We start from the raw sequence: 26,878 nt of genomic DNA, 5'->3' as shown, positions 1-26,878 counted from the left end.
TTAGTTTGCTGCATTTGTGCCACTATATTCAACATTTACCACCGTCTCTGTAAAGACGAATTTCCATGTGATACCCCTGAACCACTCCTACTTCTGACAAGCCTTAATCCATGAGGATAACTTCTGGAGTCACGTTTACACTGAAATGTGAATCATATTTTTGGAAATAGTGCTTCATGTAGGGTTGCTCTCAGTTAAGCACTGTAACAATTGGGATTAGCATTGTTCAATCATGTAATGGTCCTGCTCAATTTACTGACCTGTGAGACAAGGGTTCAAGATGACCCTGCCAAGTGTGACACCAAGCTCCTAAATTGCGGATCTGCTTTTACTGCCTTGTTGTTTTGGGCTTATCAAGTCTCTTCTCAGCCCACTTGATGTTTAGCCTCCCAGTCCATCACCAGTGGGTATCCCTTTTTTACTTTCTCTTTGCCCACCCTTCTCGTAGGTGTCTGTTTGATTTGCTAACTATGCTTTCAGGAAGTCGTGTGGTTTTGGCATTTTGACATTAAGACCTTGGTAACGATCATATGATTATTTTGCTGTGTCTGAAACCATGTTCAAAATCTAAGGAACGTTTCAAGAGATTTGAGGAATGGGAGGGACACATTTGGGCACAATGGTCAGATGCCTCAGTGGGTTAAACGCTTGTTACTGTGGTCTGTGTTTGATCTGCAGGTTGCAGGTTCGAATCCTGGCAAGGCCACTCAGCCTTTCATCCTTCAGAGGCTGATAAATGAGTCCTAATTTCGATTGGGTAATAACAGTAATGTATGGAAATATGTCCTATGAAAAGTGATTTAGATTAAAGCGTTATTTTATTTTATTTTTTGGATTTGTAGAATGCGCTGCAGCCCACAGGCATTGAGGCGCTATGAGGAGACATAAGGAGGCTTCATTCAGAGTTACAAGAATGTGGCCCAACAGAGTATTGCTTAGTACAGATTGTTTTGTTGCATAATACATTTGATGGAAGTTACATAGATGCTTACAAAGAGATACATACAAGTGGAAATACAGCGCTTTCAAACAAAGAGCCTTGTTTTGATGGCTTTTCGGAAGGCTAAATGAGAGTCAATCAACCTGATCTGGGGTGGAAGAGTGTTCCAGAAGGTGGCGACCAAGGTGGGGAAGCTGGTACCACCCGCACGCACTCTGTGTGTAAGAGAAATGGTAATTTGATTAGATTATTCTAGAAGGTCTAGATGATATATGTCTGATGATCCTAATATACAAAAATATATATTAATGTGACAAATTCATGAGGTTGTGGCATCGAACGTTGTGGCTGTTGTTTATCTTGGGTGTATGGTTGGTTTCCAGGTCTCACCTCCAGGTTGACCACTGGGGAACAGGCGAGAGGGTGAAAAGGTAAGTGTGTTACGGGTGCTTCCCATTCAGGTTGTCGTATTCTGGTGCGAGCTTGATGGCTCGTGTTTCCCCCGTCCGTCCTCCTGCTCAGGACCAGGTGGCAGATGCCATCATATGGCACCAAGAGACCATGGAAATGCCAGCAGTGGCCTGCACATTTATTTATTTGATTTGTTCAAGTGCGCCATTCAGAAAAAAAAAGACTGCCTCATTGTGCCCTGTACAAGGGAAAGATGGAAAACGAGGGTTTGGGACATGAGGAGCAGGGTTGAGGTTACAGTGCCACAGAGTGTTTAATTGCTCAGCTAATTTAAGCTAAGCACTTTTGTGTTATCAGAGAAAAACAGAAAACTATGGGCCTCATTATAACGGTTTACCGGCACCGTTGTTACCAGGCCGGGACAGTACAACTCTGCGGGCCGGTGCCGTCTCGCCCGCCAGGTTCAGACCTGCCGGGCGGGACGGCACCCGCTCGCAGAGTTCTCACGGGAACACCGGCTCCCGTGTCCCCATTCCCCATGGCACGGCTACCGCCGGACATGTAATGAGGCCCTATGATAGAGATATAAATACACCAGGGGAGTCATTGTAATTGAACTGAAAGTAGCCAGTACAGCCGCTCAGCCAATTAAGTAGGTAGGCGTTGTCTGTCCTGCAGCGATTCCTTCACCCCATCTTACGTTCCCCGTAGCTGGCACAGGCATCCCCACCTCGGTCCCAGATGTCTGCTGCTATTCTCATTTCTTGTAGGGCTTAAGCTCTCCCAAATTGAGGACGTTGAAGCCAGAAGGCAGCAAAGAGGTGCTACAGTCAAATCTCCCACCTGTGAAGAGCAGATGTTTAAGTTCTCACAGTCATTAACAGGCACTACCACAAAAAGAGCTGTGGCAGGGGACGTAAGTCAAACCTATCCATACCATTATACCACCTCAAGCCCCCATGATGAAGACAAAGGCTTAAGCTTTAGGTGGCTGTCATCTCTGATGATGGATCTAATGGGCCAAACCAAGGCTAATAGATATTCAGTCTCCTTCGTCAGAAGGGATAGACAGCACAATGGGTTAGCGCACCTACTGCAGCTATGAGTAACCTGGAGGCAACAGACCCAGTTCCTTGTCAGAGACAGGTTTGCTTGCTATGCTGGGACTTGTACTCCCCTCCATCAACTCGAGAAGGTGCCCTGTTTTAGACCCTGCATAAGTAATTTATCAGCACTGACCTGCCCCCATGCCTCACTTTTTCCCTAATTTATTTTCAAGACAGTTGGGAGGAGAGAGACAGCCAGGGTGCACAAAACAACGTCACAACTGATAGTGGGCATGCAGGCACGTGCAGGGGCATTGAGTGCTGGACGATCACTCAAGTACCCACTGACGACACACTTTAAAAAAAAATCCCCAGTGTTACCCCCCCCAAATTGTTGAGGCAGGTCATCGCCTTCCTCCCCCGACCCCAACGTGGGCCACTAGCTCACCACACATCAGCACTGGCCCTTACACTCACACATCCAAAAATAATTCAAGCCCATTTCTTTCTACAAAGCTCCCCCCACACCGCACACCCCTAGCACTGCCCTCCTGCACCCGCTACCAAATCACTGGTGCCCATTTATTTCACCCAGCCGATCCGCTCTCACGCCGCAACACACATTGGCACCGTGGTTGCCTCCGCCGATGTCTCTCATGTGCCTCTACACTTATCTGCGCCCAGATACCTAAGGGTTTGGTGCGCTTTATAAATGAATAAGCAAACAAACAAACAACCCTACACCCACTCCCAATCATCGCCTCACATTTTTTCACCCAGCTCCCCCCACGCCACCCACCACATATGAACTCTGGCCATTTGTACCCGCTCTTCTTGGCCTACTAGTGCCTAGCTCTCAGACAGACAATGCGGGTCATTACGACCTGGGCGCAAAGGGATACCGGGCACCGGTAGTGACACTGGTGCGGGTAATCCCTTTGCGCCCTATTCCGAGGTCCCTTTGCGGGTCCCTCCCTTAACGCCTGGTTTTACCAGGTGTTAAGGACAGGACCCGCAAAGGGATACCGGGGTCAATAACGGTACCACAATTTACGGTACCGTTATTGACGCCTTCCCCCTTCCCATTGAGCCCTATGGGGGCTCAAATGGGAATGGGGAATGGCTTTTCAAATGGGGATTTACCGGTCCCGCCAAGGTGGGACTGGAACGGTAAGTCCCCATACCACCAAGTCGGTGGCGGTACCGGTATTGGTGCTAGTCATGGCGCTAAAAGCGCCATGACTAGCACCAACCTTGGAATGAGGGCCAATGTCTCCAGACTTGCCCTGGCTCAGCCCTACCAATGACATTCCCTGCATTCCTACCTCTGATGAGGAGCTCCAGTCACATGGGCAGACAGCTTGTACAACAGTGGTATTCAAACTTTGTTTATGCTGAGCATCCCCTTGAGTAAAACTATTGTTGGTGCCGCTCCCCTGCCCCCCGCCCCATATCCCCCAGATGACATATCTGCTATTGTAAGCAGTCACTGAGATTCCTTTTGAAGAGCCTCGCCTGCCCCCACCTCTTTATTAGGGTGAATATTATGAGCAATCAAAACAGAGGTTTCCATTATTCGCTTAAAAGGCAGACTGCAGGAGATGGCGTAGCCACTTGGATAGGATGTCCGAGGCACTGTGTCTCAAGGACAGACAGCCTGAAGAGACTGGACCCATGGGCAGGCAGTGCCAGGGGGTTCGCGGGATGTGCTCATGTAATCTGGGGGGCTTGGTGCACATGGACAGATAGTATAAGGAAACGGTGGCACGTGAACAAACAGAAGCAGGAGTTTAGGTCACATGGACAGAATGGGACAAGAGCCTGGGTGTGCGCAGATGTGGGATCCGCCTTCTGCACCAGGTGCGCAACATCATTGAGCTAATCGGGCTCCCCCCCCCCCCGAAATGTGAGCTGAGGGGCTGAAGCGCGATTAGCTCAATGGTGTTGCGCGAAATAGTTTTGTGTTAGAGAGGGGAAAGAAGCCTTTTCTGAAAACGGCGGCTTTCAAATGTAACTGTGTTCGTGCAGATAAATGTCTTTGCACAAATTTAGCAAAACTTTTGAAGCTGCTAGTTTCAAGAAAGGCTTCCCTCACCTCTCTGGCTAACAAAAATCAAATACACACATCAGCCCCCTCCCCACCCCACGGATGCGAGCGAACATATAACAACATTATATATAGCCGCCTCCTGTCTACCAGCCTTCGACACCCCATTCAGTTTCATCCAATCCTCCCTACCGTATTATATGCTATGGTTGCGGCTGGCATAATCCCAAGCCCAGCGCCAAGGTAAGGAGACAGTCCTAAGAATAAAATACCCCAGCGCCAAGGTAGGGGGACAATCCTGAAAATCAGATACCCCATTGCAAGGTAGGGGGACAATCCTGAGAATCAGATACCCCAGCACCAAGTTAGAGGGACAATCCTGAGAATGAGATATACCAGCGCCAAGGTAGGGGGACAATCCTGAAAATAAGATACCCCGGTACAAGGTAGGGGGACAATCCTGAGAATCAGATACCCCAGCACCAAGTTAGCGGGACAATCCTGAGAATGAGATATACCAGCGCCAAGGTAGGGGGACAATCCTGAAAATAAGATACCCCAGTGCAAGGTAGGGGGACAATCCTGAGAATCAGATACACCAGCACCAAGTTAGTGGGACAATCCTGAGAATGAGATATACCAGCGCCAAGGTAGGGGGACAATCCTGAAAATAAGATACCCCAGTGCCAAGGTAGAGGGACAATCCTGAGAATAAGATATACCAGTGCCAAGGTAGCGAAACAATCCTGAGAATATGATACCCCAGCGCCAAGGTAGGGGGACAATCTTGAGAATAAAATACCCCAGCACCAAGTTAGCGGGACAATCCTGAGAATGAGATATACCAGCGCCAAGGTAGGGGGACAATCCTGAAAATAAGATACCCCAGTGCAAGGTAGGGGGACAATCCTGAGAATCAGATACCCCAGCCCCAAGGTAGCGAGACAATCCTGAGAATAAAGTATACCAGCGCCAAGGTAGCAAGACAATCCTGAGAATAAGATACACCAGTACCAAGGTAGGGGGACAATCCTGAGAATAAGATATACCAGTGCCAAGGTAGCGAAACAATCCTGAGAATATGATACCCCAGCGCCAAGGTAGGGGGACAATCTTGAGAATAAAATACCCCAGCACCAAGTTAGCGGGACAATCCTGAGAATGAGATATACCAGCGCCAAGGTAGGGGGACAATCCTGAAAATAAGATACCCCAGTGCAAGGTAGGGGGACAATCCTGAGAATAAAATACCCCAGCGCCAAGGTAGTGAGACAATCCTGAGAATAAGATACACCAGCGTCAAGGTAGGGGGACAATCCTGAAGATAAGATACCAACGAAACAGCAGCACGTTCATTAGCGTGCCAAAAGAGTGGCATGGTGGCGCTAACTAAACAAGCAGCATAAATACCTATATATACATATGCAAGTGCTACAACTAGAACAGGCCGGGATGATATTGCTAGTGCTCCTAGTCGATCTGTGTCAGTGCTTTAAATGGACAGGTAACACCAGTGTGTAATTGGAAAGGGGGTGGGGGTACCGGTGCTTTCCTGCATGGGTGCAACACTTTCAGTGGGCGATGCAGGTTTACAGAGCGGATGGTGTGGTTAGTTTTGAAAACAGTGCTAAAATAAAGAAGCTGGTTTGGTAATCTGGTTAAATATAGGATTTGGCAATGCAGTTCATGGCGTCACTAACTAGGAATGCCTCGTGTATGTAGTATAGCAATGAATGTGCTCATAAGGCACAGTAGAGGTCCGAACATATAGTATTTGCCCAAGATGGCAGGGCTTCACAGCAAAGCAATCCCGATTACTTTGCTCCCCGTGAGCCGCAAGTATTGTAGCTTCAGAGGAATTCGATGTTGGGTTCGGGCAGCATAGTCATTAAGAAGAAGGCCCTGTTTGGAACCTTCTTAGGTTCACTTCGGCATTACTCACCCCGATCCCTGCTTGTTCCAGCCCAACGGCCACACATATGAAAATGCTATTGGGGCTCACGCCCAATCGGCTCAGAGGAGGGGGCACCCATGAATACCAGTACCCTGGGATGGTGAGCAGCTGCACCTCTGGCTTTCCAGTGCAGGTGCAGGTGCTGGGCGTGCGCGTTGGCTGCAAGTGGGCTGTAGTATATAGTCGGCCTGGAGTAGGAGATCCTGTCAACAGGCAGATCCACCTCTTTTCCCTACTCGCTGCTTCTGCTGCAATAGGAATTGGCCTCCAGTGGCAAAAGGGGCAGTGCTTTAACATTCACCGATAACGTGCTACCAGACTTTCTCTCAGAAGCCAAGACGTTTTCAATTGTTTAGCAGCACATTGGAGAGTATATTTTAGAAGTTTCGGGGATTAGAGTGGGGTGTGGATATTGAGAGTGGGACCGCATGCCATCTTTTGTTTTGATGGATTGAGTTGTGCCCTGCAGGTTTTTCACAGATCACTACAGAGGAGCATTAACTCCTCAAGCTAGCTTTTTAGTATGGTCCATTCTGAGCCCCGGGGTACACTAATATCCCTGCCACTGCCACTTGAACACCTCGAGCTATTTTATGGGTATTACAACATGCATGCCCCTTTTTGGATTTGATTCCCTTTTTTGTATTTGAATGATTTAATTTTGGTAGATTTTCTGACTACTGATTGATTCTATTAAATGTACTGCAGCTTTTAATAGATGTTTCTGCTTTTCAAGCCAGATGTATTTTGTGATAGATGGAAAACTTGACCCCGTCTGTTAAGCCGCTTCTCTAGTTGAATAGATCACACTGCTTGCAAGTAGGTACCTTGGCTACTTACCTGGCTCATGCTGCACCAGACACATCTTAGGGCATGTCTGTAAATAAATATTGTTTCGGGACGTTTTAGGAACCCTCTTTTTTGTTCCACTTAAAGCACCAGCCATGTATCCTTAATTGAGCATAAACCCCATCCCTTGTGTGCATTTGTAAGAGTAGTAGTAGAAGGTTGTTATTTGTTAAGCACTTTTATCCCATTGGTATGGCCTCAAAGTGCTGTGAGTTGAACGCCGTGGGGAGGGGGTTGTCAGGGAGGTTAGAATGCGGCTGTGCATTTGGCTAAAAAACGAAGTTGGGTCGATCAGGCATGCTGATGGGTGCTGTGAGGTAGTCAGGAGAGTGCACGAGTGCAGGAGACCTGTTATGTGTCCAGCTAGACCGAGCAGGAGACCTGTTATGTGTCCAGCTAGACCGTGCAGGAGACCTGTTATGTGTCCAGCTAGACCGTATGTTTGCAAAGGGAATTGGCTGCATTCTGATGACAGATATGTTGTGTGTTGTTTTTTAGATTGGTGCATGCAGGAGAATGCATGCAGATGTGCGGCCGTGCCTGTGGCTGGAGTCCATCGAGATGCCGTGCAATACGTACCCTTGAGCACCATTTGTTTTTGCTTTCATCGAAGTGGCCAGGAATTGTGTCATCTGGTCTGCTGGGGATTAGACTTTAGCTTGCTCTCAAGAGAATCTGAGGAGACAAACAGTGCCACGGCCTATCTGCCATGAGATTGTGCATGAAGTGGGGGGTGGTCTCAGCAGAGTGCAGAAGGGAGGAGCCAGGTCTTAAGGGCCTTCCGGAAGGAAAGGTGGGCCTCTACATGGCGGATACTAAGAGGGAGGGAGTTACAGAGCGTGGGAGCTTGGACGGATAAAGATGACCCCCCTTATTCTCATGAAATTGAAGGGAGAGATCAAAAGAAGGAGAGAAAGAGCAGAAAAGAGTGCCAGTTCTCTGCAGGCTCCCCACCCCTGCGCAAAGTGCACCCCGTATTAAGTGAGTGGCAGCAGGCCGGCTGAAGAATCTTCCAGTCTGACTCCTCCAGGAAACAGAGGGTTCTCATTTTCGAGTTCCCTGTAATTCAGCGGCGGGCGCGCATTATGTGTATACTTCCACGTAAACTGGTCCCATCACTGAATTTTGGTAATTTGCACAGTGGAGCACAGAAGGGGAGAAGAAAAGGTGGCATACAATTATGTACGCTGCCCTTTAGTCTCCCCTTTTGCACTCCACCTTGCAAATTGCGTAAACTCTGCCTGACATGTGCGCATAGCATAGCAGGTGGCCTCTACAATGGATCCTTATGGAGAAAGCTGGCTTTTTGCTTGTGCAAAAAGCCGGGGGACTCCATGGTGCCGTTACAAGGTCTGTAGGGCTGGGGCAGAGTCAGTTGCTTCATGTCAGGCAGTGGTTGACACACACTCTTAACCAGCACTTATGGTTTTTTAACAAGCCCCAACCAGTAAGTGAATCTTATAATTTCTGTGCCATAGGCCAGTCTTTATCTGTCCCCTTCTTAGAGGTTCTCAGAGATTGAAATACAGATTTCATAAGCAGGTGCTAAGAACAGCTCCCGGGCAGCACGAGGAGGAAATATCCCTGGAGCCAATACATGGCGTGATGCAAACCTCACTTCCACATGCACTGCAAATTAAAAAATGTAGTCCATTGCGTATCACCAGACGCTCCAGCTCATAGAGATTTTGCGATCCCGCAAAATGCCGTGAAAAATGGCTGTTTAAAAAAAAGCGCAAAAACAGCAGTTTTTAAAAAAACACCCACAAACAAATGCCAGTTTTTGCATTATTTACTGACCCTACTGACTCATGCAAAACTTGAAAAAAAAATAAGTGTGACAGCTGCTGTCTCACTTGCATTACCCAAATGGGATAGAAATGTATTTTTTTGGGTTGCATTTTACAGTGGCAGGACCCTTAAAGGCCAGTCAATATGAAATGCACGGGGAGCCTGTAGACCATTGTCAGGAGAGCGCTTCCAACAGAAACGTATTCAAGGCAGCTAGCCAGCGCATCATTTGCGCTACAGCTCAGCCCCGTGGCAATGCACAGGTCACCTTTGAGATTAAGGTGGTCTGCTCATTTCCAATAGTGGGTTATCTAAAACAGCATATCCTCTGCTCTATTTTTAGAGGCCCAATTTTTTGAGCATCTGGCCCAAAATCTACAGTTTTCAAAAATGTATAATTGTCACAATATGTGTGAGAAATGGGAGAGAGGGTGAGTGATGGGTGAGCTGTGGAGTGGAAGGAAAGAAAGCAAAAGGAGATCAGAGAGAGAGTAGTGGAGCAGAGGGCGAAGCGGTGAGCAAGAGAGCAGAGCGGATGTAGTGGGCGCGGTGGGCCAGAAAGTGGAAGGAGCGTGGGTTCAGGGGTACTAGTGGGCCAAAAGCAGAGATGGGTTGGCCGGAAAGAGGCAGTAAGCTGCAGATTGGGAGAAAAGATGAGGGAAGAGCGCGATAGAACGGGAGAAAGGATGCAAGATGCAGAAGTAGCACGCAAGAATGAAGGACTGTATATTTGTGGGAGGAACTGGGGAGCGTGAGTTGGGATTATGATTTGGAGTTTGGCAGGGACCGGAGAGCGCAAATTGTGACATGGCAGTGTGACAGAGCATGTGAGTACGTGTATGATTGAGAGAAAGGTTAAAAAATACAAAGTGTGATGGGGAATTGGTAAGACGCGTGAGGTGTGTTGGGTGAGAGAGGTGTGCGGGTGTTTGGGGGATTGGAGAAAATAGAAGGGGAATATTTCAGCATTATAACTGATAATGATTAATATGCTTAATATTAAATAGGCATGCACATTAAACCAAAAAACATAGCCAAAACACACACTGTTCTTTCAAGCCAGAGACATCTAGGACTCTTCCTATTAAAGTGATACAAAAGATACATACAATGACACCCTGGCTTTCTTGTAGCCTTGCACACAGCCTCTTTCCTGCAATGTACCAATCTTGCACCCTCCAGTCAATATAAATCGTGCCGCAAAAATACCACCATAAATAATGGTTTTTGCCGCAAAATTTGCCATTTCATGCCGCACAATCCTGGAGGGTCTGACCAATTACGTTTTACATTTTTAAATGGGTTCTATGAGTGACCTTATGCATCTTTTGACAAATTCTCAAAAGTATCTTAAAAAAACAAGTAATTTGCACAGGGTTGTATTTGCACTTAAGTGCCAAGATGCTCCTTGCATGCAATTTCCATTATTTGCACTACGAAGAGCAAAGAGAAGATGGACACATTGCCTTTGCCACCTCTTTTTGAACTTTGTAGTGCGAAGTGAGTAAATGCCACATATTTACACCTGCGAGGCATAATTTAAATTTTGGAATCTTCTGCTTTTAGTAGATGTAAAAATTAGGCAACTTGCATACGAATCCAACGCAATCCATTACCACAAGCAACAAATTCAGATGCTGGCGTAAATGCATGAAGATTTGTACTATGGAGCTGATGGGTTAGCAGAAGCGGTAATTCCATTGCATATCCCCAACCCGCCAATGACAATCTGGCGGAACGTAAAAAGCATGCATAAAGGTTTTATGCATGCTTCTTACATCACAAGGAAAATAACCTTCAGAGGAGCTCATTTTTGAAGTCCCAATAGCGTAAATGGAGGCGTCTGTTTTAACGCCTTCATTCATACTATGGGGAATTTTCATTGTTTTGGAAGGCGCATGGCCCCACTTAACAGTTTGCCCCACGACTTCAAAAACAACTTGACTTCATGCCAGCATGAGATTCTCATGCTATCATAAAATTAATGATTTCCTATTGCCATTGTAAACACTGTTTGAGATGCTCACAAAGCAGGCAGGGTTAACAAAATACACATAACGTTGTCCGACATGCCAGCATGTCGGACAACATTTATTTTTCGTTGTGAATACTGCTTACTAAGCAGTGTTCACAATGAACAATAAACGAATTTCCAGTACAGAGTCTGTCAGGCAGCATTTCATTGTAAGTGGCGCTCACAACTAAAAGAAAACGCTGCTTGGCATGCCAGCATGCTAGGTAGCGTTTACTTAAATTGCACTGCAGAGTGCAAATGTGAAGTGCAAAAGGCGAAATACATGCGTGCACACACCCTTTCCCCCTTTATATTTGCACTCCCTAGTGTAGTGGTAGTGCAAATGACAAAAATATGGTGGTGGGGACCTGGCAACGCCTGAGTGCAAACGTTGCAGGTCCCCGCTATCAAATTACGACTAGGAGGAAAATGAATGCCACCGAGTTAATAGTACTCATGTAGCTAAAGATTGCTACTAGATGTAGTTTGTCTCTGCCTTTCTGGGTTCTTCTACATTACATAGCGCCCAGCAACTTTGATCACTGTATTATGTTGTTCTGTTATGCTGCGCTACGATACTTCAAGCTCTTATGAATCCGAGACATCACAATGACCCAAGAAGGCCTCTTGGCGCTATATGGAGAAGTGGCCATTGATATTCTGCGATCAGCCATACTCTGCAGAGCCCAAGTGTCTGGGAGCACTACCAGACAGGTTGCTCTCATCTGTTCGCCTGCAGCGTCGACTGTAAACTGTTGTCTAGCAGGTTAAAAAGAACAGCTCACCTTTCCTCTTCTCTGCTGAACTGCCAAGTCCTCGGGACCTCCCGCGAGTCCAAATCCGCCTCGGGCCGCTTCTGACAAAAAGAGGAAGGAAGCATCAGTCCCTGCACACCGACAAAAGGTGACTTGAAATGCAGTAATGACAGAGTGAGCGCCAAGAAACCTGCGAGCGGGGCTGGGCCGACATCCCTTCACAACTCGAGAGCAGCCCCCGAAGAGCTGCATATTGCAGAAGGCAAGCCTTAAGGAAACGCTCTTCTGGGATGGCCCGGCCGTTTCCTATAACATGATCAGCCCTCGGCGTGAGCTGGGGCAGCCCGCATTCTGCACCGAGTCGCAGACTGCCGCTGCCTCCCCTGGTCTCCCGAGTCTCTTTGGCACAGGTCGGACAGGGCAGGGCCTTAAGCCCTCTTCCTTGATGGTTTCCATCAGATTATCATTTTAGAGGCAGGCCCATCCCGCCAGCAGGAAAAAACAAGGCTGGCTGGGTACATGCAGCGGGAGAGATGCAGCGATACCCGGGGGGACCTCAGCGCGTCTTTGAACTCCATCAGCACCCAAAGCAGCTCCCCGCCTAGAGCGGCAGATCTGCTTTGGGTGCTCATGGAGTTCAGGGCAACTCCATCAGCACCCAAAGCAACTTTTCAAGGCAAGCCCTGCCCTATTAGGTCTATTATTTGGTGTGTTTATCCTCCAAAAGTGGGCTCTACGCCCTCTAAAGGTGGGAGCCACCCTGTCCTCTTAAAACCCGGGGCACAGCACTGACAACTGTTCAAGAGTTTAAGCAATGATAACATCCTGCCACTTGGCCAACACCCTGCTGGCCGACCCCACTACAATAGAGGACGAAGCGTTTAAGCAACGGTCCTATCCAATCATATGTCTAAACCCTGCTGGCTGACCCAATGGCATTAATGATGAAGAGTTTAAGCAATGGGCCTATCCAGTCATGTGCCTGAACCCTGCTGGCTGACCCAACGTCAGTAAGGATGTAAAGTTTAAGCAATGGGCCCATCCAGTCATGTGGCCTAAACACTGCAATGAGACCTAGTCATAAATGTTGAATAGTTTACACAATATTGTGATAAAGGGCCGAATCAACAAAGGCATTTTGATTTGATAGTGGAATGTTTGAAAATCATTTGCTGCTCAAATTGAAACTATATACAGCGAGAACATGACCTCAGCGGAGGGCTTGACCTGAGGGTAAAATGGGAAAGGTTTCTGTACTGGTCAAGTGGTTAAGGCATGATTCCACAAAGGGTTGTCTGCACGTTGACATGCCTTGTGATCCAAGGCAAGTCAATAGAGTCCCCTGAGCCTACAGAAAAACAGGCCAAAACAGCAGGTAAAAACGGAATTCATGTGCATCAAATCTCTTTACAGATGGACACACCTTCAATATTGTCCAGTGGGGCAGACAGACAACAAGCTAAGCATACAAAGCATACGAGGGCCTAGTATACAAAGCTTTTCAAAGAGTAAGTGAGGCAAACACCTGCAAAATGTAATAACTTACGCCTATTCACAAAAGTCAGCCCGCATTTAACGTACAACGCACATGTGCGAAACCTTCGGCAGTGATAAGCGTCCTACTAATCATCGAAAGATGAGGTTCACAGGGTTATGTGTGTGCGTTGTAGGGATGTGAAAAGGAAATAGATGCACCCCACAAAAGTGTAGCTTTGTGTGTAATCACAAAAGCTTTAAGTGGTTTTTAAAACTTTTGTGGGGACCATTGCGTTGCTCCTGCATGCTTGCAGTTGTTAGTGTATCATATATAACCTAACAAAACCACCTAAAAAATATGTCAACACACATACACAACTCTGTGTAGTCAATCGTCTACCAACACAATTTTGTCCCGTGTTTAGTTTCCTTCCTACACCAGACACAGAGATCTATACATGCGAGCCTTCTATAACGCCATCTTCCCATAGAACGCACTGTTCGCTGTGCAGTGAAATTCACGTTCCTCCACAGGCCCCTGAACATTTACAACTATATCATACTCTCTACCTTTATCAGACGCACCTGCTTCTACCTGGTTTCAACAAATCCTTACTGCCGTTGTGACAAATCAAGTTCTGGGGCACCAGTGGTCCAGGGATAAAAACCGGTTTCTAAACCATCAATCAACCCCACACCTCTAGTACACCAGAAGGGATCCGAACAGATTGGAAACACAATCAAATTATAAGCCTCCATGTCCATTTTGGTAACGTGAACGGAACAGCAGGCTTATCTCTGCAAGGTCGTGTATCGTTGGTTAGTTGCATCAAAGCAAAAATACAATTATTACCCAATGATAAAAGGGACTGTCCAGTCAAGGTTGTATAAAAATATCTACTTTATTATTATTCAACAGACAGTTCTAGCACTCTACAAAATACAACCCACCCTGTAAAGGAATGCAAAGGACAGACAGTTTCAAGAAGGAAAAGGGATGCAATCTGGATACTGACAGGAGGGTAGTTGGTAAAGTAATCAATCGCAATAGTTCAAGCAAATTTGGTTTCAACGCAAAGGGAGCAATGGGTTGTAAACTGTCACTAGGGGCCTTCGAAGAAGGATTTGGGTGACAGAACCACAATGTACCTTGCGCTTGTAGAAGGTCGAGTCAGTTTCAAGGTGCTTTGCAGCTCCTGCGACAGAGTTCAAGTTGGGAGACAGCTGCGGGTATCAGGCAGCAGGCAGTTTGGCGAGCAAGGCCGGATAGACAATTGCAGGCTGGCCTACACTCTGGCTCTGGGTCAGGAATTGTTGTCTCAGAGCAGGTTGGCGGGTCGGAAGCATTGGTCGAGGCATCTCGGATGACGTTAGCGGCAGCGGCGTGACAACAGTCAGCGGTGCAGTCGGTTGCAACTCTAGGGGCTCGACTGGCTCGTAAATGTCCTTTAAGGTAGACGCTGGTTGATGCTTGTCGATGCACTCCTAGCTGTTTCACTGGGCTTGTGTAATCCTTTAAGGCGGACGGCCCAAACCAAGGTACATGGTTGTTGCCTGCAACACTGTCCTCAGTTTGGTTCAGAGAATCTCTGGCACTTTCCACTTAGGAAGCATGCTTGCAGAGCCTAGCAGGGCACGCTGTGTGCTGGCTGGGTACCAGTTCTGGAGCGGCTGGTGGATTCTCTGGATTCAGTATCTCCCTCTGTTCCCTGGGAGATGTTTAGGGGAGGGATCTGGCCTTCCTTCACTGGCGGAAGCTGTAAGGCAGACTGTACCTTCAGCCAGGGTCCAAATGAGTTCTTCTTGTTACTCCTTGCAAAGTCTTCAGATGATCTGCCAAAAGAGGGTCTCAACCCTCTTTTAAAGCCAAATGGACCCCAGCAATTGCTATAGGCTAAGCCTACCTTAATGAACCTATCCTGGATCCTCACCAACAATCTCCTGTAAGCGTGAGGACATAACCAGAGTGCTTTGCAAAAGAAAAGGTTAAGGGGTGAAAACATGTAATACTAAGTTCCAGCCATCCATCTGTCTTTTGTGGATCAAAGGGTCTCTCTGGATAATTGAGCTCTCTGTGGTTCCTGATTAAAGCTGCAGTCCTCCCTTGAAGCTTCACCCAGACCAGAATTTCAGTCGCCGTCAAACCACATACTTGTACCTTCTGAATGGGGTCCCCCTGCGGGCATGACTACTGTAAACAGCTGTCACAGACATGACATTCCACTGCTCTTGATACTAAGAGGCGGTAGCTGGCTTTAGGTTGACAAAGATGCATATCAAAGGGTTGTTGGGGTTTTTCTGTCCTTTGTTAGCCCTGCAACCAGGCCTCCCGTGGGCCTGCTTGAATTAACTCTGATTAGTATGCAAAGCTGCCCCCAGCAGAGCCAACAAAGGAGGCTACTGCGAATCCATGGAGCCTTTGTTATTTAACTAGGCTGGCCATGGCAGGAGGAAGGTTTTGCCCTCACCCTTCTGAGATGCCTTGGTGTACTATTGGCTGTCACATTCCAACTAAATGCGCCTGTTGGCTGTGTCAACCCAGAGTACATAGGTCTATGTGTCTGTCATGCGGTGAGCATAGGAAAATGTGTTCGGATTAGTCCCACACATGTTCTGGAGGTTGATCTACCATCATGCAATTTCATTTAAAATTTCAAAAAATCCCATGCGAGCACACAACCACCATGCAGATGGTCATATTCCTCACAGCTGTCCTGTACATTAAAATTAGGTAAAGTCCATTTAACTCTTACTCTCAGCAGGGCCTGCGTAGGGCACCACACATCTCTCAAATTCATAGCATGCTAGGGAGTGTGATCTGGAGAGCACATCTTCCACATCACTCTCTGCAACACAAAGCCCAAATCTAGCTAACTCCAACTCTCTGGACTTTGCTGGATGGGTACTGCATGCCGCACAGGAGGACACAAATAATCAAAAACTAAAAGCAGAGCCCTGGTCCTCTGGTGATAGAATTAGCACTTTGAAACAATGTGAATGATTCTGGATTATGCAATCACATTTTTTGAGACCATCAGGCTTGAATGAATCAATGCAATGGCATGCATTTAGGTAAAAACATAACAGAAAGTCATGTGAGGTTATCATTGGTACAACATATCTCAGGACACAATGGGATGCCAAGAAGTCTGTCTAGCGGATCCCTGGACTCCTTCAGTGAGTAAATGGCCTCGGGAGAAACAGCCATTGATCAGATTGTAACGGAAGCATGTATTCCTCTAGGAGTACTACTTTAAAGGCAAGTTGTACGTGTGTTGTGGATTGTTTTAGTTGCAGATTATGCTTTAGGATCACAAGAAACTTGGGTAATTTTCATTGAGATGGAAGGGGTTTAAATAGCATAGGTCACATGTTAAATAAAAGGAACAAAGTTACTGTTTTTTGTTATCAACAGTAGATTCAAATAATGTTAATTGTGTGCCAAAGCATGAGAAAGGAATGAGAATGTTCCAAAGTCGAAACATCTTGAAAAATAAATGTTCCCCATAAATACCGATGCACATGACAAGGGCGGGTATGCGCCCAAATGACAAGCACACCAGGCAATCCCTGGTCTCTACTACTTTATGGGTTGAAGCCTGTAGCCTATGGCTTACCTTGTTAAGGCCGTACTCAGGATTCCTTGGCATTCAGATCAGCTGTCTCCATGGTCTAACAGTCATGGATGGAGAGGGGGGATTAGGGAAGAATGGACATAGGGGCTGAGATGCAACAGTGCCATATCGCAGGAACCAATATGGAACTGAAGACCAATACGTTTGTGACACTGGAACTGACATTAGTGACTTTGTCTCCCCTTTATTATATCGAAGTTATTCAGTAGGCTTATAATTAGTGTCAGACTTTTTAAAAACCACATCTTTTGTTTTCATGACTATTAAAGTATGTGTGACGTCACAAAAGTTATCAAGGCCATGACATGTCTTCAAGGGAATAGGGCGGAGTCACAGTACGCACAGTAGCCCTGCTACTACCCCCATGAGTGTGATGAACCGGTCCCAGTGTTTCTAATGTCTGCCCAAACCTTGTCTTGCCACACAAACTGTACTATTTACATAGCTGAGTAGTAGGACACATATTGAAGGTCCTCATAATATCAAATTATAGTACTGATAAGAAAAAGGAGTAGTCTTATCTTTAATTCTCCCAAGCTGTCCGGTCTCAATAATGAAACTGCCAACTGAGATGTCCTGCATAATGTGTGATACAATGATTTTATTATACCCATCTAAAGAATAGAACATTCAAGTTGTAGCAGATTTACAGCATGCCTTGTACATCAAACATCTCTCCTTCATCGCGGTGTATTCTTCAGTAGTACCCAAGTGAGAGGTGCTGGCCAATCAGGATGTTCAGAACACAGCCGTTTTCTGGCAGTGGACTCCCATGTTCATTGCGGGCCTCCCATGCGTCATCCCTGGACAGTAACTTGTATTTCTTCATGCTGGCACCATGTACCGCATTGAGCAGCCCTCCACTCATCCCACCAGAGCTGTGCACTCATTCCACTGCCCCTAAGCTCCTCATCTGCTACTCCCGTCCCCACTCACCTGCAGGCATTGGCCCCACGTTTACGGAAAGGCAAAATATATAGTAACGAGACAAGTTCCCTTTGTTCTATCTGTTGCGGCTATCTTTTGTGCTTTCTTTACGGGAAATAGGGCAAGCACAGTAATTGCAGATGTAATTTCCCTGAAAGAACCTTTCAGCTCCTCAGTCGACGGGTGCCGCGTCACTAACAGCCTTAAAACCCGTTCACAGGCAGGCTTGGCATTAACGGCCCTGCCTGAGCCCTCGCAGTGGCGCTTGCTTTGTCCCAGGCAAGAGGGCCTTTACCGACCAAGCCCACCTGCGTAAGCAGGCATTAAAGCAACATGAAGGCTGAACTCTATAGGTGGAAGGATGACTTGAAGGCCGACTGTGGCAGCATCTCATTGCCATTCTCTAGAACATGGGTGTACAGCTGCAGTCCTTGAGGGCTGTAAAGAAGCCACGTTTTCAGCTTGTCCATCATGAATGTTCATGAGTAATGCGCAACCAATAGATCTAAATTGGAACTCATTTACATATTCAGCGGGTTTCTTGAAAAGCGGATAGGTATGTAGGTTCGAGTGCTAAAGTTGTGTGCCCTTACTATAGTGTCTCGTCATACTCCTAACCATGGCTACCAGAAGGAAAGCCAGAGGAGCTGCCCCATCCCATCGCTGACAACCACAAGCACATGCCATCTGAAGATCCACATCCACCATAAGAGGCGTGATATTTTTGAGGGTTTTTTTTCCTCTACCTCTTGTCAGTTCCTCATCTTGCTCTGTGGGTTAGGCGGGGACTCGGATCCGCTGATCTCTTCCTGCATGCGATAGGAGCCTACCAACTTGTGTTTGGACCTCTCTCGTCCTCCCAGGTGTGGATCTGCGAGAAGAAAAAACAATGACCCCTTGCTCTCTTCCTCCATGACCCTGAATGTAACCCTACTGTGCTGACAACTCGAAAAGTAGCTCAGTCAGAATGTCTATATTCAAAAGGAAAGAACGTCCTGAAATTAGCAGCGGGTGGTGGCACAAGGCACTGGACTAAGTTTCCCCTTTGTGTGACTTCTGAAGCACTCCTTAGTCTAGTTAGGAAATGATCAAACTAATTATCCGTCTACTCCCTGTCCACGTAAAAAAACTATGAATGCAAGTCGGCCTCATTACACGGAAGGCGGTAAGGGTTAACGGTCACCGGTAATGGTACCGGTGAGCGTTAACCCTTACCGCCTTACTACGAGGTCCCTTTGCGGGTAGGTACTTTAACGCCTGCTGTTTAGCAGCCGTTAAAAACCAACCCGCAAAGGGACCAGGGTGCTAATTACGGTACCGCAATTTGCGGCACCGTAATTAGCGCCTTCCCCATTCCCATAGAGCCCTATGGGGCAAAAATGGGAATGGGGAAGGGCAATGGGGGAAGGGGGAATTACCGCCCCGGCAACCTTGGAATAGGGCGGTAATTCCCCTTTCCACCAAGGCGGTGCCGGTATTTTACCGGCATGGACCAAGGTGCTGATAGCACCTTGGTCCTCCGCCTACCGTGTAATGAGGCCCTTTCTCTTAGATTTCCATTTATTATAAAGCAGTAATGAGCCTGGAGAAAACGTGTACTACTTTTTTCCCCATTAAACTAAATAATGAAAAGCTAAACAGTAGTATCCCCTTTTAATGTTCATTTATTTTACTTTATAAAACTATTGTTCACTTAAATTATAAGGGTTCGCCCTGAATTTTCATAAGGAATTATTGTAGGCCCAGTCTGTTGCAGAAGTTAAGTTTAAACAGTTATCGGACAAAATAACCGGCAGGGGGAGGGGAATGCTCACATAACAGGAGCAGTTCTGTAGAATAGCTACAGATTTCGAGGAAAAATAAATTGGGAGTGATGAAAAACACAATAAAAAAAGTCCAAGCATAGAGGGCCCAGTCAGAGGAAGCCAGAATAATCCAATGGGAGAATACATGGATGTTAAGGCGGGTGAGATAATGCACATAAAAGTACAAATGGCGTCGATAAATAGGGAGGGAGTTGATGGAAATCACAGCGATGGAATAAGGCCCACTGATTCTAATCACTGCAGCTTTACAGGAATAGAAGTTCCACCCAGAGGAGGACTCCATGCCACACACGGAGCACATCTCTTTATCTTCACCACTGGCAAGTGGGAAAGATGATGCGTTGCCAACATTTCAGCTCAGTGGACTCCCCGGATTGGCATATAACCTAATACATCAAATAGAGGCTTTGTGGTAGGAAAAAGGCCCACCCAGGCCACGCACTTTGCTATGATAGGCAGTGTTTGATTGCAGGAAATTGTGGCTGATTTCCAATGCTTAGTAGCGTGTTGGGCGTATCACGGGAGGCAGGACATCCTGAACAGGATTTCTAACTCAGCTAGGTGACCGTGACGTCAAACAAGTCGAGCCGTAATTCATTTTTAGTCTTAATGTCGTAACATCAAGTCTTGTTTCAGCTACTTGACACACGAAGTCACGTCTTATTTCCGCTAGTTGAAACATCCTGCTATTTCCTAACCAGCATCACGTTCTTATTCATTCCTAAATCGTTAGACATGGTCACATGTAGGCCAGGAATGCCATGTTTGTTGGGTCTTGCTAGGTGGTAGTGGCACACTGACCAAGGTAATAGAATAGTGTGCTGTTAGAAACCAGTATGACCCCCCAAATACAGCAGTTTGCCCATTAGAACCCCGGCACAGCATTCCGGGTCTCATTCACAAAACGTTTTGCATGGCGCAAAGTGAATAAACCTGATTTACAAATCAGACTTTCCATTGGCCTGCCCTACTTTGCATTGTGCAGGAGAGCTTTGCGTGACACATAGCGCAACACGTTGGAAGGGCCAGCACAAAGTAGAAAAAAAGGGGGATAACATGCAAAATGCACATTAAATGAAGAAAGTGAGGAAGAACCTAGGCGTGGAGAGAGAGGCACCGTTCAAACAACCAGCACGCCCTCATCAAACACAGAGTAATCTATATTGTGCAATCTGTCAGACTCCTAAGGAAACCGATCTTACCGCCTCCCTTAACCTGTCAGAAAGCACAAAGTGCAAAGAAAGGCCACGTATAAAAAGCGCTATGCAACCCCAACTAATTTAGGATTGCCACAATGCTGTATCCAGCTTTGTTAACTCCGATCCTACTGCATGGAAGCAGGAGAAGGATGAGGATGGGGAGGACCAGAATCTTCCTAACAGGCACCACAAGAATGCAAGATGAGGAGGTGTATATGAGATACTGCGACCCTCCCCATGCCATCGGGTGGGAACGTTAGAGTCTTCAAACTCCAGCCATCTTCACAGGGTTGAGTTCCAGGCAACTGGATACGAGGTAAGGTCACCCGCTGTGCCTGTGAGCCTGGCCACTGCTCACCAATGGCCATAGGCAGCCGGCACCTCAACGTTCGCCCATCGAGAAGGCCCGCCTGTGCCACGGATCAGAGTACACCCGGCATGCCAGACCACCATCCGCCCGTAGAGGCGTCCTTTGAGAACAGCCAGGTTTCCCTCGGCTCCTGGCTGCCCACACTCGGGACTTCCCTTCCGACTGGGTGGCCCCTGCCAACACCCGCCCGCTGCAGGGTTGGAGACAGGAGCGCCCGGCCAGCACAGTGGCTCAGTGGCTGGCTCCGAGAGGGTGGGTGGGCGCTCGGGGCTCCCCCTCTCGTGCATGTTTGGATATGTTCCAGCAGATCAGCCCAACCCTGCCAGATACCCCTGTTCCTCTTGGGTCACAGACCCTTCTGGTGGAATGGATCCCACTCCCCGACACCTGGTTCCCCATGCACCCAGGCAGCAGACCAATCCGCTGGCTGTACCATAGCGTGAGGGTGGTCCCAGGCTGGGGGTGTGCACTTCTGGGACATAACCGAGGTCAGGCCCACAACTCTCCTTCCGGCTGCTCTGCCGTTAATGATCCTTCTACAGGTTCACCTACGGAAACCTTTTTATGCCTTTTACTTCCTCTAGAGAGTCAAGTTTGAGCGTCTTCTCACCGCTCCGCCAGGGCCGATGCCGACCCCCGTGGGGCTGATCCGAGGATCTCACGGAAACATCCAATCGATTGTAGCAACGGGCGGTGTGTACAAAGGGTAGGGACGTAATCAATGCAAGCTCATGATTCACACTTACTGGGAATTCCTCGTTCATCGAAAATGATTGCAATCCCCAATCCCTATCATGAAAGGGGTTCAGTGGGCTACCTAGACCTGTTGGTGTAGGTTAGACGCACGCTGATCAATTCAGTGTACCACGCGTGCAGCCCCGGACATCTAAGGGCATTACAGACCTTTTTCTTGCTCTATATTGTGTGGCTGAATTCCACTTGTCATTCTAAGAAGTTGAACACTGACTGTTGGGGGCCACATAACTAGTTATCATGGAGGAGTCTCATTCATCATATCGGTCCACCGACTAAGAATCACCACCCATAGAATCACAAAAGAGCTATTAATCCGTCAATCCTTCCTGTGTCTGGGCAGTGTGAGGTTTCCTGTGTTAAGTCAAATTAAGCTGCAGGCTCCACTGCTGGTGGGGCCCTTCCGTCAATTCCTTTAAGTTTCAGCTTTGAAACCATACCCCCCCAACCCTCCCTCCCCGGAAACAAAGACTTTGGTTTCCTGGAAGCTGCTTGGCGGGTCATGGGAATAATGTCTCTGGATCGCTAGTGGTCATTGTTTATTAAGAAATAAGGCCATGGAAATGATACCCAAAGTGACGCCATATCACACTTCAACTACAAAGCTAACCCGATTCCCATGAGAAAATGTGGAAACACCACACAAATGAGGCCCAGGGTGCAGAGGCCTACTGTGAGATCACCAGAGGTCCCAATAGGCCAGTCCACCCCTGATCACAGAGTGGCCAGAGGACATGGCACATGGCAGGAGATGGCATGTAAGGCTGACATTACAGGAGTGCAAATTGAATGCCATGCAAATACTTAAGCTACTACATCAGCTACCATCAGAGGCACGTACACAGGAAAATCCTGAGCAGACTCTCTCCAAGAAGCAAGTCATGGTTGTGCTCAGAGAAGCCCAAATCATATGCATAGCTGATCAAGGAGATATGCACACACACAGAGATATGTGGGACAACTCACATCTTCAGTGACAGTGACCATCATCCAAACATCACCAAATCACAACATCCATGCAAACCCTACATGTGCCATGATATGTCACTATTGGGGTGCATATTTCACCAGTCATGAACCAGATTGACAGTGTACAAACATACTGCTGGTACAGCTGTGGTGCTGTGAATCCCTCACCACCTCAACCTAACACTGGGCCTCCTCATTGGTGTAAGGATGGCCAGTGTTCAACAGAGAGAATGGGGACTACGGTGGAAATAGGGTGCTGGGGGACCCTCTCAGGGGTGTGGTCACTGGATGTGGCAAGATACCTATAATAACATAAGACATTTGTTTGGACCAGCTAAAGGAGTCAGTCATACAGACTGCACATATACAAATCAATGTAGAATGGGAGGTGCACCTGTATGTGGGAGGTTGTAGCCCGTCAGTTCACTCCACTGAGCTAGGCATGGCCGAATGTCCAGTCCTCCAGCTCGAAATGCCCTCGGTTAACTGGGAATCAAGGTTTGATTCTGGAGTTGGAGCCGGAGCAACAACTACCAAAGCAAGGAAGACAGCAGGCGCACAAATTACCCACTCCCAACTCAGGCAGGTAGTGATGAAAAATAATAATACAGGATGCTTATGAGGCACGGTAATTAGAATGAGTACACTTTAAATACTTTCATTGGAGGTCAAGTCTGGTGCCAGCAGTTGCAGTAATTCCAGCTCCAATAGCGTATGTCAAAGTTTCTGAAGTTAAGAATCTCGTAGTTGAATATTGGGGTTGAGCTGCTGGTGCACTGTGAGGCGACCTACCGCATGTCCTACCCCCTGCCTCTCTCCAAAGCATTTGCTTAGGAAAAATTAAAGTGTTGAAAATAGGCCAGTCACATGGACACTTGAGCTCTGAATATCTGAATAATAAAGTAGAACTCTGGTTCGATTTAGTTGTTTTTCAGGACTGGCACCATGAATAGGATGGATGGCCGGGGGCATTTGTTTTGTGACACTAGAGGTGACATTCTTGGACTGGTGCAAGATAAACCAAAGCAAAAGCATTAGCTAAGAATGTTTTCATTGTTTAAGAATGTAATTTGCAGGCTCAAACACAATCAGATATCAACCACAAGCAATGGCGACTAGCGATCCGGTAGTGTTATTCCATTGTCCTGCAAAGCGGCTTGCGGGTAATCATAGTTTTTGGGTTCCGGGGGTGGGGGAGGCAGTATGGTTGCATAGTGGTAACTTAAAGAATCCATAGAAGTACACCACCAGGAGTGAATCCAGCGGCTTAATTTATCGAGAAACCTCACCCCGGTCCAAACATGGAGGCGTTCGACTACTTAGAGGGACAAGTGGCGTTCAGCCACACAAGATCGAACAATTACAGGTCTGTGTTGGCCTTAGATGTCCGGAGCTGCACGCGTGCTATGCTGAATGGATCTGCATGTGTCTACACTTACACGACAGGTGCAGGTAACCTGGTGCACCCCGTTCATGATAGGGTTTGGGGTTTCAATTATTTCCCATGAACAAGGAATTCCCAGTGAGTGCTGGTCATAAGCTTGCGTTGATTAACTCCCTGCCCTTAAACAATGCCTGTCGGTACTACCGATTGGATGGTTTAGTGAGGTCCTTGGGTCAGATCCAACGGGGTGCTGAGAAGACAATCAAACTTGAATATCCAGAGGAAGTAAAAGTCCTAACAAGTTTTCCATAGGTGAACGGAGCCATGGTCACGATGTTGGTTGCATCCCAGACACGCACACCCACAGCCCGTGGGTGACCAGGCACCATAGAGCGGGATCCCTTCCACCGGAGGGGTCTGCCACACAGCAGACATACATGGATGTCCGGCAGGGTTGGGTTAACCAGAAAGGACACCCCTAACAAGACTCTATAAGTCCCACCTGACCCCCCCATTGCCACCTACAGCTATCCTCTCTGTCCCCCCAAAAGGAGGTCATGGTGGGTGGATGAAGGGATCCGCTGGATGGGCCCATGGCAGAGCAGCCTGCCTCTGTCACTGTGGAAAGCCCTATTGTGCTGCTGCAGGAGACAGCAGGGATGCTTCCTGGGCTGAGCGCCTGGAACTCATTTGTGTGAAACCCCAATGGTCTTGGCTGACTCACAAGTGGGGAAGATAGACAAGGCACGGGGCCGTCTTGTAACATTGGTGACACAGGCAGCACTGCCTACCCCCAGCCTCTAGTGCACTGGCAGGTTTAGTGCGATGTCTGTAAAATGTGCCTGTGACAATTGCCAGTGAATCACTCGTCTTGCGTGTCAATGAAGAACGCAGCTGGCTGGGAGAATTTGTGTGAATTGCAGGACACATTAATCATCGACACTTTGAATAAACTGTGCAGCCCAGGGGTCATACTGGGGCTACGACTGTCTTGGGGTTGCCTGGATGTCAATCGCCCCGGGTACCCTCCCTAGGGCATGGCTGGGACCGTTGCAGGGACCTCGTTCCCTATGTCACCCTAAGGTCAGTCCCCAATCAGTACCATCACTGGATCCCTGGACCTGGCACTGAGGCTTGTTGCTGGAGTGTCCTGCGCTCCCTGTTTTCCCCACATGTAGATGGCAGGACCATGTACCTACCATGGCCTGAGGGTGGTGGTGATGGCAGTAGACTAATGACACAACACACCTTCCCCTACCCCCGGGTCAGCTGGCCGTGCCGCGTGTGTCTGTCTGTGGTGTCCCATGGCTGTCTGTGGAGAAAGAGAAACTGACAAGGAGTGCTTCAGTAACTGCAAGTGAGGAGGGGAGTGTTAAGATGGATTTCTGAACTCTGACCTGGTGGGCAGAGGTTCAGGCCAGCCTAGTTTCCTGGAACAGGGTAACGTTCGGGGCAAGCCAGACCAATCAAGGTAGCATTGGTGGCGGTCAAGACTAGGTCTCAGGAGGGGTGAGGGTGACTGAAAGACTTCAATGAGCACACTTGCAGTTCAGGATGGTCATTGGGATCAAATACTTCAGGTAACACCTCTTCCTCCTCAGGTTCAGGTGTTTGACCAACTACCTACACCTCAGTGGTAGGTGAGTTAGGGGGAATATTTTCTTTCCCTCTTCTGTCTTTCTTGACTCCTTTAGCCTTTGGTTTCCCCTTTAGCTTGGCTAGGCATTGGACTTGGCCAGTGAAGCCCTGGTTTGTGAGATTGTGCAGGGTCTCTCTGCTGTGTCTCCCACAAAGCCCAAAGCTCTGAGATCATTCCCAAGCAAGACCTTTCCTGGGACATCTCTCTGAATGCTCACTGGAATCCTGACCACTGTACAATGTATAGTAAGATTTACAGGCATAACTGGGAACTTGAAATGTGGGCCATCAGCCAACTTAGTGGGTAACAGAGGAGCTCTGGCAACTTCCTCTGGGTCTACCAAGGTAGAATCCACTACAGTTCTGCTGCACCCACTATCCCTAAGGGCAGTAGTATCTACTCCATTAATCAGCACACTGTACTTAAAGTAGTGCTTGGTATTATCAGGAATCCTAGCATAAGCCTTTGAGACTTTAGGCTCCCAGGAACCAAGGGAAACTAAAGGTACTTCAGAATCTATCCCACCGTGGAAGGAGTCTGAGGAGAAGGATGCCCCTGTAATCTATTCTTCCTCATAGGAGGAGAAGGCCAGATTAGCAGAGTGGACCCCCAAGGTTTTGACCTCACATCTTGGGTCCCCCTTCACAGGGTCACTTGCTCACAAGCCACACAGGATCCACTTGGTCTTGGGACATAGGGAGGCTTATTGTAACCAGAGTTCTGTTTTGAAGGATAACCTCCACTACCCTGTGTGTTCTCTTGTGACTTACCCTTACATTTCTTTTTGTGGCTCTTTTGGGAGGAGGTATTATGAGACCCCCCCACCCTCCTTATCTTTGGACTTTTTCCCCTCCTCCTGCTTACCAGGATGAGTCTTGTCCTTATGGCACACT

The 26,878-nt window shown here is 47.7% G+C and overlaps 1 protein-coding gene across 3 annotated transcripts in view; it reads right to left on the bottom strand.

The window, feature by feature from the left end:
* The window catches only part of NOS2 (nitric oxide synthase 2), a 206,535-nt gene that overhangs the window by 162,216 nt on the left and 17,441 nt on the right, over positions 1–26,878 (bottom strand). For 2 of the 3 annotated variants that reach the window (XM_069615011.1, XM_069615012.1), the window contains one exon: positions 11,838–11,908. The exons of the other annotated variant lie outside the window; for it this stretch is intronic. The gene's annotated coding sequence lies outside the window, so the exon portion shown is untranslated. The remainder of the gene's footprint in view (positions 1–11,837; positions 11,909–26,878) is intronic. 3 annotated transcript variants of the gene reach the window in all.

The sequence above is a fragment of the Ambystoma mexicanum genome, chromosome 9 (assembly GCF_040938575.1).
Source record: "Ambystoma mexicanum isolate Mex_15411 chromosome 9, UKY_AmexF1_1, whole genome shotgun sequence".
NCBI classification, from domain to species: Eukaryota; Metazoa; Chordata; class Amphibia; order Caudata; family Ambystomatidae; genus Ambystoma; species Ambystoma mexicanum.
This window is presented reverse-complemented; position numbering and strand designations above follow the sequence as displayed.